Below are 15,770 nucleotides of genomic sequence, written 5' to 3'. Positions count from 1 at the left end.
TGTCAGGTGAGAGGGAGAGAAATAGCTTCTGAGGGTACTCATAGCAGTGTGGAGAGAAAGGCATATCCCAGATGACTGGACAAGAAGCATACTAGTGCCAGCGTACAAGAACAAAGGGGACATCCACAACTGTGGGCAGTACAGAGGTAGCAAACTCCTGTCACATTGTATGAAAGTCCAGGAGAGGGTGACTGATAAATGAGGAGGCATAACAGTAGAAAATAAGATGGGAGATGAGCAGTTCGGATTCAGATCAGGATGTAGCATAATCATCCCAATGTTTGCAGTAAGAGAAAAAAAGCTAGAAATGAGGAAAGAGTCACCTGGGCATTGCTATATTTGGAGAAAGCATATGACCAGATCCCAAGAAAGATGATTTGGACAGTACTGCAGTGGTTTGAAATCACAGACACATTGGTTAAATTAGTGCAGGCTATATACAAGGACTCAATGACTCAAGTACAAACAGTGTTCAGACTCTCAGAAGGGTTTCCATAGGGGGTGGGAGCGCATCAGGGTTCAACTCTAAGCCCACTGCTGTTCCGACTGGTGATGGACTATATTAGCAAACAAGTCAGAGGGTACAGATCAACAAAGCTGCTGTATGCAGATGATGTAGCATTACAGGCAGACTCCAAGCAAGAACTTCAAGTAATGACAGGGAAATGGAATGCAAAACTGAAGGCACATGGGATGAAACTGAGTTCAGATAAGGCAGCTGTAATGCCAGCAAATGGGGGAAATCAGAAGAAGCTTATAACTGAGATGGAAGGGAAAATAGTGCAACAGGTTAACAGCTTCAAGTATTTAGGAGGGGTGGTTGAGAAGAAGGCAAGTCTGAATGAGGAGGTCAAAGTTAGAATCAGAGAGGCTGCAGACAACTGGTGCAGAGTGGTGGGGTGGTATGTAACACAAGAAAGCCAAAGAAGCTGAAAAGTAAGGTGTACAAAACAGTGGTGCAATCAGTGCTACTGTGTGGTAGTGAAACCTGGGCAGTAAAAGCAGAGCAACTATGTAAGCTAGAGGTGATGGAGATGAAGTGCCCAAGATGGGTGGTAGGATGCACACTATGGGACACATGAAGAAATTAGGACATCAGAGCAGAAGCCAAAGTAGCTTCAATTGTAGATAAAGTCAAAGAGAGCAAATTACGGTGGTTCAGACGTGCAGAAAAGCAGAAGACAATCTGGTGAAGAAGATTTGGGACAGACAGTAAGAAGGCAAGCGGAAACAATGGCATCCATCAAAGAGCTGTATGGATTGTATGACAGAAGACCTGAGACAGTTAAGCATGACTGCTGAAGAAAGTAGGAGAGTGTCACTTAACTGAGAGAGATGGTGTCAATTGACACAGCACCCCAATCCCATGTGGAAAATTAGAATAAGGGGTTTAATGATGATGAAGACTGCATCCTCTAATTATCTGGTAGACCATATAAGTGGACTAAAGAATGTGAACATTCATTTTGTGTGGGAATGAGGTTGTTCACATCTGATATAATCCTGATGCACTATAGCCTCTCCCTTCTTTTGAAGCTGGCAAGTGATGAGTCTCCATACAGCACTAGAGCAGTGATGCTCCATGTTATAGAAGAGGGCAATGCAGGCCTGTAGCATTTGTTTCATGCTACTTATCCACAGATGAGAAGCATTATGCCTAAACAGATAGACAGGCATTACGTCTTCTGTGGAGTGTCAAGATATTTAACGGGCACTTTTTTGGCAGAGAATTTATGCCTGTTACAGACCACCAACTGCTAATCTCAATGTTTAGCCCACAGAAAGGAATTACTGTCATAGCAGTTGCCTAGATATAATGATAGGCACTGATTTTCAGTTGACAATACAAAATTTGAGTGCTATATGCATTGCAAGTCCTGACAGTTTGACTCCCTTACTCTGGAGCCTATAATTGATAATCATGTTCTCTTTCAGTCAAATTGATAACCTGCTATTTACGGTGGATAAAGTAAAAACAGAAACTAGACATGACAAAATCTTACCATCATTGTATATCTGACACAAAATGGATAGATGGCCAAAAATAAATCTCTGCTGATTGACTAATATCCAAGACAGGATGAATTTACCTTAAAATCTGGATGTGTAATATGATGAGGTTAAAGTCTATCATACTCTCTGTATTACAACCAAGAGTGTTTGAAGAACTTCATCATGGTCATCTTGGGCACAGTAAAAATGAAGGCACTGGCCAGAAGTTATATGTAGTGATCGAAAATTGCTCAAGATATACAACAGTTGGCCGTGAAATATATTGTCTGACAGAATAATCCATCTATGAGAAAGGTCTACAACCACCCTGGTGGCATATTTATGTTGATTTTGCAGGACCATTTAAGGAAACAGTGCCTATCTGGTGTCATTCTAAGGGGATCCAGTATCTGTCTGCTTTGGATGACATGACTGACAGACCTCGAAGCTATGCCAGAGATGGCCTGCATCTGTCACCCCTGGGTTTCCGGATACTGGCTAAGGCTCTTGCGACCAATATAGTGCCTTTTTAGGCAATATTCCAACGACCAAATGACCACCATGACAGCTATAAATAAATGCAATCTGAGGGTCATGCTGCTCAATGCTAGAAGTCTAAATCTCAAGATGCACTTGCTCGAAGCACTCCTCAAAATGGAGAACATCAACATTTGTGCTGTAACGGAGACCTGGATTAAAGCAGCAGAAAGCACCACTGCACTACCAGGCTATAACTCATTCCACACCTTTTGGCACCAGAATATGCACTGAAGGTCCAAAGGTGGTGGTGGCTCCATATTCATAAAGGATATACACACCTCCAGACTTGTACCCAGCATAACGCATCTGAGATACTTCCGGTACAGCTAATATTGGGTAAGACGGCAATTCAGGTCTCTTATAGGTCCCCAACCATGTCCCAATACTTTCACTCCATGTTCATAAGCACCCTGGAAACTATTAGGGTCCAACTCAACACTCTCATACTAGGTGACTTCAACTACCCCTCCATCAACTGGGAAAACTACTCATGCACCAATACACTGGCCCAACGGTTCCTGGAATTCATCAGTTCCAATGCACTGGACCAGCTCATTCTTATCGCAACAAGAGGAAACATCATCCTTGACCTGGTTATTGCTAACATGGCAACCATGCTCTACACCAGTAGTAAATCCCGCCGTGGTTAGAACTGACTACAAACTAATCACCATGGAAATCCACATCTCACCCACACCCTTCACAAAGGTAACCACCAAGAAAAACTTCTCCAAAGCTGACTTTGGGCTCCTAAAAACAGAAGTGGCTAACTTCACGGCACTCATGTCAGTGGAAAATAGATGCATGACTGCTGAATCATACAGCAATGCATTGCACAATCACATACATAAATGCATGGAACTAGCCATACCCAACAGAACCAAGAAGCTCTCTTCCAAAAAAGGAAGCCAATCTGGTGGTCCCCAGCCATTAATAAACTCTACAACAGAAGGAAAAAACTGTTGCAGAAAAAGATGAAGTCCCAAGACTGGAAAAACTCCCTTATTAACCTCAACAAAAAGTTGAGATCCCTTATCAAAACCTCTAAAGCCAGCTATGAAGGCAGAATTGCAGCAGACACTAAAAACAACTACAAAGCCTTCTATAGTTATATCAAAAATATCCATGGCAATACCCAGGTTTGCTCTGAGTTACTGCACAATGGTACCTCCTATACTGAGCAAACAGGTATTGCCAACATACTGGCTGACAGATTCAATGCCAACTTTACCCCTCTCTTCCCCCCAAAGGACCAATTACAATACCGGAGGAATGCCAGGCACCCAGAATTACTGCAGCGCAGGTTAAAGCTGCATTGTCCAAGGCCAAACATACAGCTTCCATGGGACCCAACAATATCCCTGGATGTGTTCTACATGAACTACAAAGTGAACTGGTACCACGTCTGTGTGCTCTGTTGAATCACAGCCTCACCTCAGGCTTTGTCCCTACTGAATGGCTCACTGCTACAGTCATCCCTCTCCATAAAGGGGGAGTGACTGCAAGCCCTGGAAATCATCTCCCTATTACCCTGACAAGTCTGATATGTAAGGCTATGGATTGCATCATCATGGACCTAATTAAAAAGGATATAGGGAATCTCCAAACTCTAGATCCCACACAATTTGGTTTTGTGAAAGGTAGATCATGCCTGCTCAACCTGCTTGACATCTTTGAGTCAGTCACCAGAGCTGTGGATGAGAGCAAGGCAGTTTATACAGCCTACCACAATCTGGCTAAGGCCTTTGATACCATTCCCACTAAGGAATTATTGATAAACTCATCAAACTAGGCATCGACTCCTACATCACTAGGTGGGTTGCAAATTGGCTCACAGATAGAACCCACAGTGTGAAAGTAGCAGACTCCAAGTCAGACTGCTGACCAGTCACGAGTGAAGTCCCACAGTGATCGGTCCTGGATCCTCTCCTGTTTGGCATCTACTTCTCAGAAGTCCAGGCCAACACAGAGGGACTCTGGCTGACCAAGTTTCGCAGATGACTGCAACTCCCCAAGTGATGTAGACATCCTACAGAAAGGCCTCACTGTGATCAATGACTGGTGTCGAAACCATGGCCATAAGCTTAATGCCAAAAAAATGTATCGTCATCCCCTTTGGGAAAAACTCAGTTCCCACTAATTACCACATCGATGGGAGCCCACTGAACGCTGAAGACATTATTAGAGAAAGTCCTTCTATGTGGCACATCTCATTACCAAGGGTTTTGCATCCAGGAAAAAAATGGTCATCATCTCTCTCTACGCTTCCCTCATTAGGCCAGTCATAGAGTACAATGCCCCATTTGGCATGTACCTCACTAGACACATGCAACAGCTGGAAAGGGCACAAAAGTACCTCACGAAGAGCATCCTAGGCCTTAAACACATGTCCTACATGGACAGATTCAAAAAACTCCAGCTATTCTCTGTCTCATATCATCTACTAAAAGGTGATCCCTGCTTAACTTACGAAGCCATGTGTGACCCAGCTCTGTCAGAAATGCTACATCTAAAGAAATACCAATCCCCCCACACCACACACTCCAGAGACCTCAACCTCATTACCACAATCAACAGAACATGCTGGAGGGACAAGTTCATAACCCAGAGACTGCCCATGCTCTGGAATAGACTTCCCATACTTGTCAAGCAGAGTAACTCACTGACCCTCTTTAAGAGAAATCTTGATGAGTGGATGGGAAATAGAAAGTTCACCCCGGGGATCACTCCAGTAGCTCTTCTTGATAGAGGCACTGGGAACTAACGTCGGGTGGCATGATGCCAGGGCACTTCTATGGGCTAGGCTTGTAAAGGCTCCAGGGCCATTAGCCTAGTACACACCTATGAACCTATGAACAGTTTTTTCTGTATCTGATGCATGTTCTAAATGGCCAAAGGTCTTTAATGTGATCTCTTGATGTGCTAACATACCTTTTTGACAGAATCAGAATACAACGGTAAATAGTAAGTGATAGCTGCTTTCAATTTACAGCAAATGACTTTTAGACATTCCTTTGTGAAAATGGCATTTGGCATATCATGCCTGCCCCCTGGCATCCAGCAATTAATGGGCTTACTTCAGAAGTTTGTGCAAAGTCTTAAACCAGCATTTAGAACCATGGCAAATGGTGACCTTACCCTTCAGCAAAAGTTGGCCAATTTGTTGTTCACATATCAAAATGCTGTTCACGCTAGTCAGACCCTAGTCATGTTGTTTATGGCACTTCCTCTTTGTTGAAGATTGGACTCATTGCCAAACTTTCAACAAGCTATCCAAGACAAACAAATCAAGCAAGATCAAAGGACAATGAAAACGGTAATATATTGCTTTACCACTGGATGGACAGTACTTGCCCAGTGATACACACAAGATCGTAAATGGGTTCCTGTTACAATTATGAAGCATTTCAGAACTACATCTTACAAGCTTGAGATGGTCCTGCCATCATTTGCTGTCACCATATTGATAATTTATGAAAATCTGAACTGATCTGAGCTGAAAAGCAACTCACTTTGCCTGTTGTTATTATCCACACTCCTCAGCCAGAATAATTATTGTTACAGACAATAAATGATGCTCACAGTTCATCTCTATTGGCCACTGCGTCTTCTGCAGAGTCAAATACCATGGCTATAAAACGAGTGAAGGTACTTTGCTAGGAGAAGGATTATTCAACATACATTCATAAGCCTCCACAGAGAATAATTGAGACAGTTTGTTAGTCTTCTTTTGGGAGTCATCTATTAGTATGTAATAGTAGTAATAACATAAACAAAAAAGTAAGTTCTTATTTGGGGGGAAAAATGTGTTGCACACTAGTAACAGTAGTATGCACGTCTGAACAGTAATATATTATCTGTCTCTACTTCAGGTTCACATACTGTGATACTGAGTAGTAAAGCCTTGCACTTTGCTGCTATGAGAATGAAAGTGAAGCTATGCCAATAAATACACACTGAAGCAATAGAGGCTTTCCTTGCATCCTTTCACTTTTTGTTAGTCTCAGTAAACTTAGACACTGCACAAACCTATGCCTTTTATGTCTGAATCCCCCAAATTTGCCATTTCTGTAGGTAACCAGTCTTCCATCCATTTAAATGCCCCAGTTTCTTTCATTACCATTATTATTACCATTAACAAGTGACAAATAACTGATAGATCTTTTCTGAGCGGATTTCCCTTGTTGCTTCCTAATGCTGTCATATAACCCATACAAGCCTCCATATTGTGCTAAGGTATCATCTTCAAAGTCGCTGTGTAATCTTTAAGTAGAATACCACTTGACAATTTAAGTTTAACAGCTGAACCGTAGTATTCTAAATCAGGTAGGTCTAGACAGCCTGTAGAGCTGGGAGTGTTTATATTTTCCATCTGATTCTGGATTTCTCCCTAACCCATAGGAATTCAACTGTGTGTTTTTTAAGTGTATGAAAAAAGTCCAAGGCAGAAGATACAGGTAATATATCTTGTATGTTTTCCATGAAGTCTAAACATGCTGTCTTTCATCTCTGAAAAAAAAAACTCTGCATTTTTGAAAATGCACCTATAGGTTATTTATGTTGAAGCAATTAAAGTTAAATTCAAACCCAGGAATATCATTTCATTTTACTCAGCCAAATGGATAGTTTCAGGTAACCCAGGGTACAGGACATCATTTATTTTAGCTGCATTTGCCTTTACTGCATTTATCTGGTAACCTACCAAACACCCCAATTTGTTGTAATTCCTTGAAAAAAGCATTCAAATCCTTATCAGAGTTAAATAAATATACCGTAATTTCATTGAGATTAAGGGAAATTGTAACTTGTCTACCCTGTATTAGGTATCCCTAAGAGGAACTTCCCCTAGCTTAGCTGCCAAAGGTTCCATATAGAAGGTGAATAACAAATTGGGAGAGAGGGCAGCCCTGCTTTGCAATTCTGGCGAGATTAATAATGGACATAGCCTTGTACTATTTTTATCTTTCCTGAGGAATTACGATGCAATAACCTTCCAGGTTTACAGATACAAAAGGAAACACTATGTGATACATACCCATAAAAAGATAATTCTAATTTACTGCTTCAAAGGCTTTCTCCACATCTAAGCTTGCCAAGAGAAAGGACTGAACAACTCTAGAGACATCCTCTGTAAGCAAAGATGTTTTATCAAACTGTTCAAAGTTGGATGTGTTATATGCAGAAAACAACCCTGCCAGATTTTTGTACTAGTATAGTTGTGAAAAGTTTGCAATTATTGTTTAAAATGGATACAAGAATCAACTTGACATGGATCCTTACTCTGCTTTAAACTTGCCAGCATTACAGCCTGTTTACATGTGAGAGGGGCATCACAAGTGACAAGGACATTGTATGCTACAAGCATAGCATTACTTATGAAATCTGTATTTCCCAAGTACATTTACTAGGGTAAATCAGTTGGGCCTACTGCTTTCCTTCTTTTCTACTCTTTTAAACTTGTTTCAGTGAGTGTTTTAGTTTGCATTTTTTTCCTCAGATTTTTTTATTCATTTTAAATGTAATGGATATTTAAGGTATCACACAATGGGCCCGATTTCTAAAGAGCTGCTTTCAGTGTAAGTGGCCTCTGGTGTGAGCCTGTTTATAGATAGGTGTTACACTAAGCCACTTATGCCAAGAGCAAGCCGTTCTGAGATGGGGTAGACTTACACTGAGAGCAACTCTTTTGGAATTTTACCCAACATTTCTGCAGTATTTAGAACTGCGGTGGTGGTGCTGTGGTAACATTGTCGCCTCACAGTAAGACATTGTCCTGTTCGATTCTCAGCTAAAGCGTCTTCTGTGTGGAGACATGCGTGAATGGGCGTACCTTCGTTGAAGGTTGTGCGTCAGGGCTGGCAACTCGGTACAACAACATTTCTGCAGTATTTACTAGTATTACAGAAATAACCATTTGGAAGGTCCTATGTTTTATCTTCTGAACAAATTGCATGTATAACCTAGGGAAACTCCTGTGTAGATAACTGCATTTTCCTTTCTTTCCTATTTCTTGGTTTATTGCAATTGTTTTAAATAAGATGTAATTGTTTGTTTTCTTGAGGTCATTTTAAATAGACACTTGCCTTGTGATTTTTTTGCCAGTAAATAAATGAAGTGATAGACATAATAAATGGCCACACATTTTCCATATTGGCAGCTTATTATATGTGGTACAATGAGCGAATTTAGACTGCTCTCAAGATAAAAGATTTAAGCAATGACAATGTTTCATTTCACAACTACTTTTCCTGGTACTACTATTTTTTCACTTTTTCTGCAACCTGTAATCTCAGACTGCTTATTCTCATCCAACACAAACATAGATGCGCGCACACACACACACACACACACACACACACACACACACACACACACACACACACACACCTGCATGAGATACATATCCGTGATAGCAATGGATATCACTGCAACATGATTAGTCAATTATGTTTAACCAACTGTCCTTTAACAAAAAAATCAGTGGGATACTGTTGAACTGTGAGACTGTGGATGCTTTCCCCTACTACAAAGGCAGTGTGATATGAAAATTATTATATTTAGAAATGTGGGGATATGGGGCTGCATGAGAACTTGTACATCTCATATTTTTTTTTCTAATTCTTGTTAAATTCTGCATTGTACACTGTAATTGTTTTCTTTATTTTCTAGCTGACAGTAATTCCATTTGCAGAGTTACTATGAATTTCACACACGAACACACACATACTATGCCATATAGTCTAGGAGGCACGCATTCTTATGAACTTAGTTGCCTCCATGTACTGGCAGAGATCACCTGAGGCGCTCAAGGTAGCTACCTGTCATGCTGACTAGTGAGATGTGCAGCAAAATGTCATTGTAAATAGTGTACTGTTAGAAGGGGGCAGCTCCTCATCTGCATAAAAGTATATGAGAAAAGTTAATTTAGGACACTATTTATACTTGTGACTGAGGAGAGTGTGTTGAGCAGATGGAAAGAGTACTTTAAGGGGTTGATGAATGAAGAGAATGAGAGGGAGAGAAGGTTGGATGATGTGCGGATAGTGAATCATGAAGTGCAGTGGATTAGCAAGGAGGAAGTAAGGATAGCTATGAAGAGGATGAAGAATGGAAAGGGTGTTGGTCCAGTTGACATGCCTGTGGAAGCATTGAGGTGTTTAGGTGAAATGGCAGTGGAGTTTTTAACCAGATTGTTTAATGAAATATTGGAAAGTGAGAGGATGCCTGAGGAATGGAGAAAAAGTGTTTTGGTACCGATTTTTAAGAATAAGGGTGATGTGTAGAGATGTAGTAACTACAGAGGGATTAAACTGATCAGTCACAGCATGAAGTTATGGGAAAGAGTAGTGGAAGCTAGGTTAAGAAGGGAGGTGATGATTAGTGATCAGCAGTATGGTTTCATGCCAGGAAAGAGCACTACAGATGCAATGTTTGCTCTGAGAGTGTTGATGGAGAAGTACAGAGAAGGTCAGAAGGAGTTGCATTGTGTCTGTGGATTTAGAGAAAGCATATGACAGGGTGCCTAGAGAGGAGTTGTGGTATTGTATGAGGAAGTCGGGAGTGTCAGAGAAGTATGTAAGAGTGGTACAGGATATGTACGAGGGTAGTGTGACAGCAGTGAGGTCTGCGGTGGGAGTGACGGATGTGTTTAAGGTGGAGGTGGGATTACATCAAGGATCAGCTCTGAGCCCTTTCTTATTTGCAATGGTGATGGACAGATTCACAGACGAGATCAGACAGGAGTCCCCGTGGACTATGATGTTTGCAGATGACATTATGATCTGTAGTGAGAGTAGGGAACACGTGAAGGAGACCCTGGAGAGGTGGAGATATGCTCTAGAGAGAAGAGGAATGAAGGTCAGCAGGACTAAGACAGAATATATGTGTGTGAATGAGAGGGAGGAAAAAGGAATGGTGAGGATGCAGGGAGTAGAGGTGGCGATGGTGAATGAGTTTAAGTACTTGGGATCAACAGTTCAGAGTAATGGTGAGTGTGGAAGAGAGGTGAAGAAGAGAGTACAGGCAGGATGGAGTGGGTGGAGAACAGTGTCAGGAGTGATTTGTGACAGACGACTACCAGTAAGAGTGAAAGGGAAGGTCTACAAGAGGGTAGTGAGACCAGCTATGTTATACGGGTTGGAGACAGTGGCACTGACAAAAAGGCAGGAGTCAGAGCTTGACGTGGCAGAGTTGAAGATGTTAAGATTTGCACTGGGTGTGATGAGGATGGATAGGATTAGGAATACGTATATTAGAAGGTCAGCCCAGGTTGGAAGGTTTGGAGACAAAGCCAGAGAGGCAAGATTACATTGGTTTGGACATGTGCTGAGGAGGGATGCAGAGTATATTGGGAAAAAGATGCTAAGGATGAAGCTGCCAGGTAACAGGAAATGAGGAAGGCCTAAGATAAGGTTTATGGATGTGGTGAGAGAGGACATGCAGGCGGTTGGTGTGACAGAGCAAGATGCAGAGGACAGGAAGAAATGGAAACAGTTGATCTGCTGTGGCGACTCCTAACGGGAGCAGCCGAAAGAAGAAGAAGAAGATTTATACTTGTGACTGACCAATATTCATACCTCTTAATCGTCCAGATTTTTGCACAATGTCCAGATTTTTGCTCAAAGTTTTGGTCTGTTCCTCATAAAATTTGTGGTTTTCTGGCAAATCATTGAGGACTAAAGTCACTAAATAATGACACACATTTGAGATTCAGACTTCATATCATTCAGAAAATGTATGCCAATGCAAAATGTGGTATTCTAGCCACTTTCTAAGTTCATAAGAGCAATAATTAAAAAATGTCCCTAATTTTAGTTCTTTGTTCCCCCATTTTTTTTGGCTTTGTCCAGATTTTTTACGCTAAGAGGTTGTGAGGTATGCCAATATCTCCCTCTGATTCCTTAGGTCACCTCTGTGGAAAGACATTTTATGCAATGCTTACCCGACTGCTTTTTCTGGTTGCTGGCTGTTACTGGGTAGTATCTATGACTTTAGCATAGTAGAAACTGGTGAGTTACATAAGTAGCATTTTCCGCTCAATGTTTTAACCTTATAGGGTTTCAGTAGTGATTCTAATGGCCCAGCATGTGTAACTCGAACATGCAGCATAACAGGATGCTCATTGTGGGAAAACTTCTCATCTGGACTAATGCACATGTGATCCAGGACAAATGCACATGTGATCCAGAACAGCACTTCCATATGTCGCCAGCATAATGGTTTACTATATTGGCCTGGCCACAGGACTCATGCATAAGACACTAATAGCTAGGGGGCCTTCACTCAACTGACCAGTTTCCATCTGATGCATCCATGAACCTGGTTAATATGGCATACACCTTCTGCTGTAGCACTGCTAAATATAATTCTTAAGTGCTCTTTTCATATCAAAACCCTTTACACTATTTCTGTAACTGTATTTATTTATTTAATGATTTTACTTGATAACCAAGTAGCTCTTCTAGGCACAGATGCTTCTTTTCATTGGTGAAAGCAGTTTGGTATCTGTTTAAGGGATTTTCCCAGTCATACAGTCTCCAAGCAGACACTCTTACCCAGTACTACAAGATGAAGAAACCTGTTAGCAGCTCAAATCATTATCCTTCAGTGTTAAACTGACACATAGTGTGTCTTATATTACTATTATCTTAATATAAAACATTATATTTTGTTAAATTGGCTGTCCATCCCAGCAGCATCCATTTTCAGTGGCAGTCAGGGTAGACCTTAATTTTAAGCACAGCCAATTTTCCTTTTTTTTTTTTTTTTTTTTTGCTCGAATTAACCTATCCTATTTGGTTAGAGATTAGTCTTACCCATCCCATAGTGAACAATTATGTATTACCTCTAATGAGAATAACTTGGATCATACCAAAGATAATTTGTGGGGACACATGCATGGGATAAAACATTTAGGAGCTCCCTCTGTCCATTAGTAGTACAGTAGGCAGTTCTGGGCTAAATTTTCTGTTCCCCATCCATAGATACAAGTTGTACTTGAATATGTACAGGGGGGTCTATATTACATCCTTTCATCAACATATAATAATCGAAATACCAAAACCCCGAACGGACACATAAGCAAATTTTTTCCTAGGGGAAGAAAATTACTTGGCCATCATCGAGGATTTGCCCTTTCCTCCACTGTAGTGTGATTGCAGAGTTGGTATATTTAGTTAGGGTGTGGGGGGGCACAGCCCCCCATTTCATAGGGTCTGCAATTTTTTTTTTTTTTTTTTGGTGTTGGCCAAGCGATTTTTTTCCCTGGGAAAAAATTTGCTTATGTGGCCATTTGGGGTTTTGGTATTTCGTTTATTATGTGTCAATGAAAGGATGTTTGATTAACAGCTCCTTTGATGATGTAATATAGACTTGTACAGGGATGAACAGTTGTATCCTCTACGAGATATAAATGTCCCTCCAAACCATTCTGTTGATGTTTCAGAAGAGAATTAGATCCCTAGACTGAGTATTTCATACATACACAATAATTTCCAGCAACCAAGTCTAAAAGTGAAATTCTGTTTTACAACTATACAAATGTAGCTGCTGCTATGTTGAAATGACGCCAATAAGCATATAGGGTAACGTATTTATCACAGAATTGTTGATTTATAGTTCAACATCTTGGTATTAAAGATGTCTCTTTAAGCAAGCCCATAACACATTTTCTCATATCAAGAGCTATGACTAGTGAAACTAGTACAAGGATGGGGAAAACAGCTTGAAATAACACCTATTACTATATTAAAAAGCACTATTCACCACTGAAGTACTAAAACTGCTGAGATCAGTGAGAGGCAGTGATCTCAAGTGATCACTAAAAGTTGTATGTATGTGGGATAGGGCATAGGGCAATTAATACAATTTCTCATGACTACCAAGTCCTAATAGGTAGAGGTAGGCATTACTCTACAACATACACAAGGTTTAATTGCTCACATAATTTACTTTTCCAATTTCCTCTACTATGTTATGATGTTCATGTTAGATGACATTAAGACATGCCAGTTAATGTTTAAAACCCAATGTCCTCTCATCCTGTTCTGGATCAGTATACAAGGTTTTCATAATATATAGTTTATTCTGATAGACTGTTGTTACTTTGTTATTCCTCTAAATTTCAATTCCGGGTCTATATTATATATTCAAACTTTCAAAAGTTTGAATATCATATGTTCGACAACATATGATCGAAGTTCAAAAATTCGAATATATAATAAAACAACAAAAAAAAAAACCCTGCACTCCCCTACTTAAATATACAACTCCGAGATCTCACTTCAGTGCAGAAAAGGGAAAGTCTTCCATTCTGCACCGAACGGCACTGTTACGTTTAACTTTTGAACTCTTGAAATGCCGATCATATGGTGTCGACCACATGACATTCGACATTTCAAGCATTCAGACTTCTAATAAGAACCCGCAATTCCCTGTCATGAAAGGGGTATATCAGCTGTACTAAGAAGCACTTGGTTATTAGATGCATTAATAAATAAATAAAATAGTTTGCCGTGTTCCTGTGTGTCATATAGTCTAAAGCAGTCAGTCTGCTTGTGCAGAAGGTAGCTTGACTGAACAAAACACCAGATGAATATAAGAATAGGTCTTACAGACACCTGCTGGCTGCTTGAACTTCCTCTGTATTGGAAAGCTGTGTTTTGAACCATTGGTACAGGGGGAGGGCGTCTCATCTCAGAAGGAGTTAAGCCTCCATGATTCACATTAAACCAACAAGCATGATTCACTTAGATGTTCATCATATTGATCACTGGTGCCGTAGCCTTATCTATATAGGTAATACCCTGCCAAGGATATAGCAGCTGGCCAGCTTTCAAAGTTTCAGGGCTCCTTCTACACTCCCAAACTGTCAAGCAGCATGAGCTGAGCTGACTAAAAAAGAAGTCTGAGTGCAAAGCCCTTCAGAGCTTTGCTGCTGTCAAAGGGTATGATCTTCTGAGGCTTTCCTTTGCTGGACAGATAAGTTCCCTTTGGGGAAAAAAATGCAGTTTTCTTGTTTTATTACTTTCATCTTCAGGAAAGTTATTTTAACATTAGGAGTGCTGTGTTTCAACAGACTGTAACATACTTTAAAACAAAGCATTTTTTCTGTCAGGTTAAAAGTAGTGCAAAATTAACTGAAAACATTTTTTCATTGCAGAAATTGTTCACTTTTCCTTTGTGGGGCTAGAACAGTATTTTAAAGTGCTTTTTATTGTGTTTTTTTCTGTCAGAAAAGTAACTTTTGTGGACTGGTAGTGCTTACCAGCAATTGATGCTTGTCTTCCCCAGGAAAGAAGCACCATTTTCAGTTTAAACATAGAGTACTTGATCCTTCTTCCAGCCACAAAAACAGAAAATTAAGCAAACAGCCTTTGCCACCACAGCAGGCTAGCAATTTCTTCAGCTGCAGATAGGTGACCCTGCTGTGGCCATTTGCTGTACCTCAGACCACTCATCTTTTACTCGAGATCACACTGGCATAGCATCTTCAGTCACTAAGGACTGGGGTGGGGGAGTTAACAATGTCCTGTGTGACTGCTGATGTCCACTCAATGGGCAAAGGAGAGACATTCTTGTCAGTCCTGGGAGAAGAAACAGGGAAGGTTTCCCTTTTGTGTCAGAATGCTGTTCCTATCACTGAGAAAGCAGCTGCTGCCATTAGATAGCCCCATTTTTCCTATCAAAAAAGAAACAGAAAATCACACATGTATCTACTCCTCCTCAAAATTATTTGGATATGAGTAGTTTACTGGGTCTGGCTCAGGGTTTAATTCAGGCTATTGATCCTTCTTGTAAAATAACTTAAGGTAAAAGAGAGATGAATTCCTCTTTTCATGAAGAGATTCAAGATTCTGAATCTGAACAGGAAGATGCAAGGATGAATGCAGTTTTTCCTCAGATTTCTGATTCAGACTCAGAACAGATCTCAGTGCCTGAGTCTCCCTGTGGGGTTTTCTTTTTCTCTGAGACTATTGCTGGAAAGTGGCAGTGTTTTTAGTGAGAGAACACTGAGGTTTTACAGTCTCTCAGAAGATACTGTGAGTTGTTACAGAAGGATTTTCCAGAATCCACACCAGTTCCTCCTATTCTGTCTTGCTTTGGAGAATGTGTGTGCTGCTGCCTCTGTTTTTCTGACAGTCTGCTAGTTACCCCCTAAAACAGCAGATAGGCTGCATAAAGTTCCTCAGTCTTTTAAATTTTTTATGCACTTTTCCCAAACTTGCCCCAGCAGCTAT

The sequence above is a fragment of the Protopterus annectens genome, chromosome 9.part0 (assembly GCF_019279795.1).
Source record: "Protopterus annectens isolate FY-2018-M chromosome 9.part0, PAN1.0, whole genome shotgun sequence".
In the NCBI taxonomy this organism is placed as follows: domain Eukaryota; kingdom Metazoa; phylum Chordata; order Ceratodontiformes; family Protopteridae; genus Protopterus; species Protopterus annectens.
The sequence above is the reverse complement of the archived record's forward strand: the minus strand, read 5'-3'. Positions refer to the sequence as shown.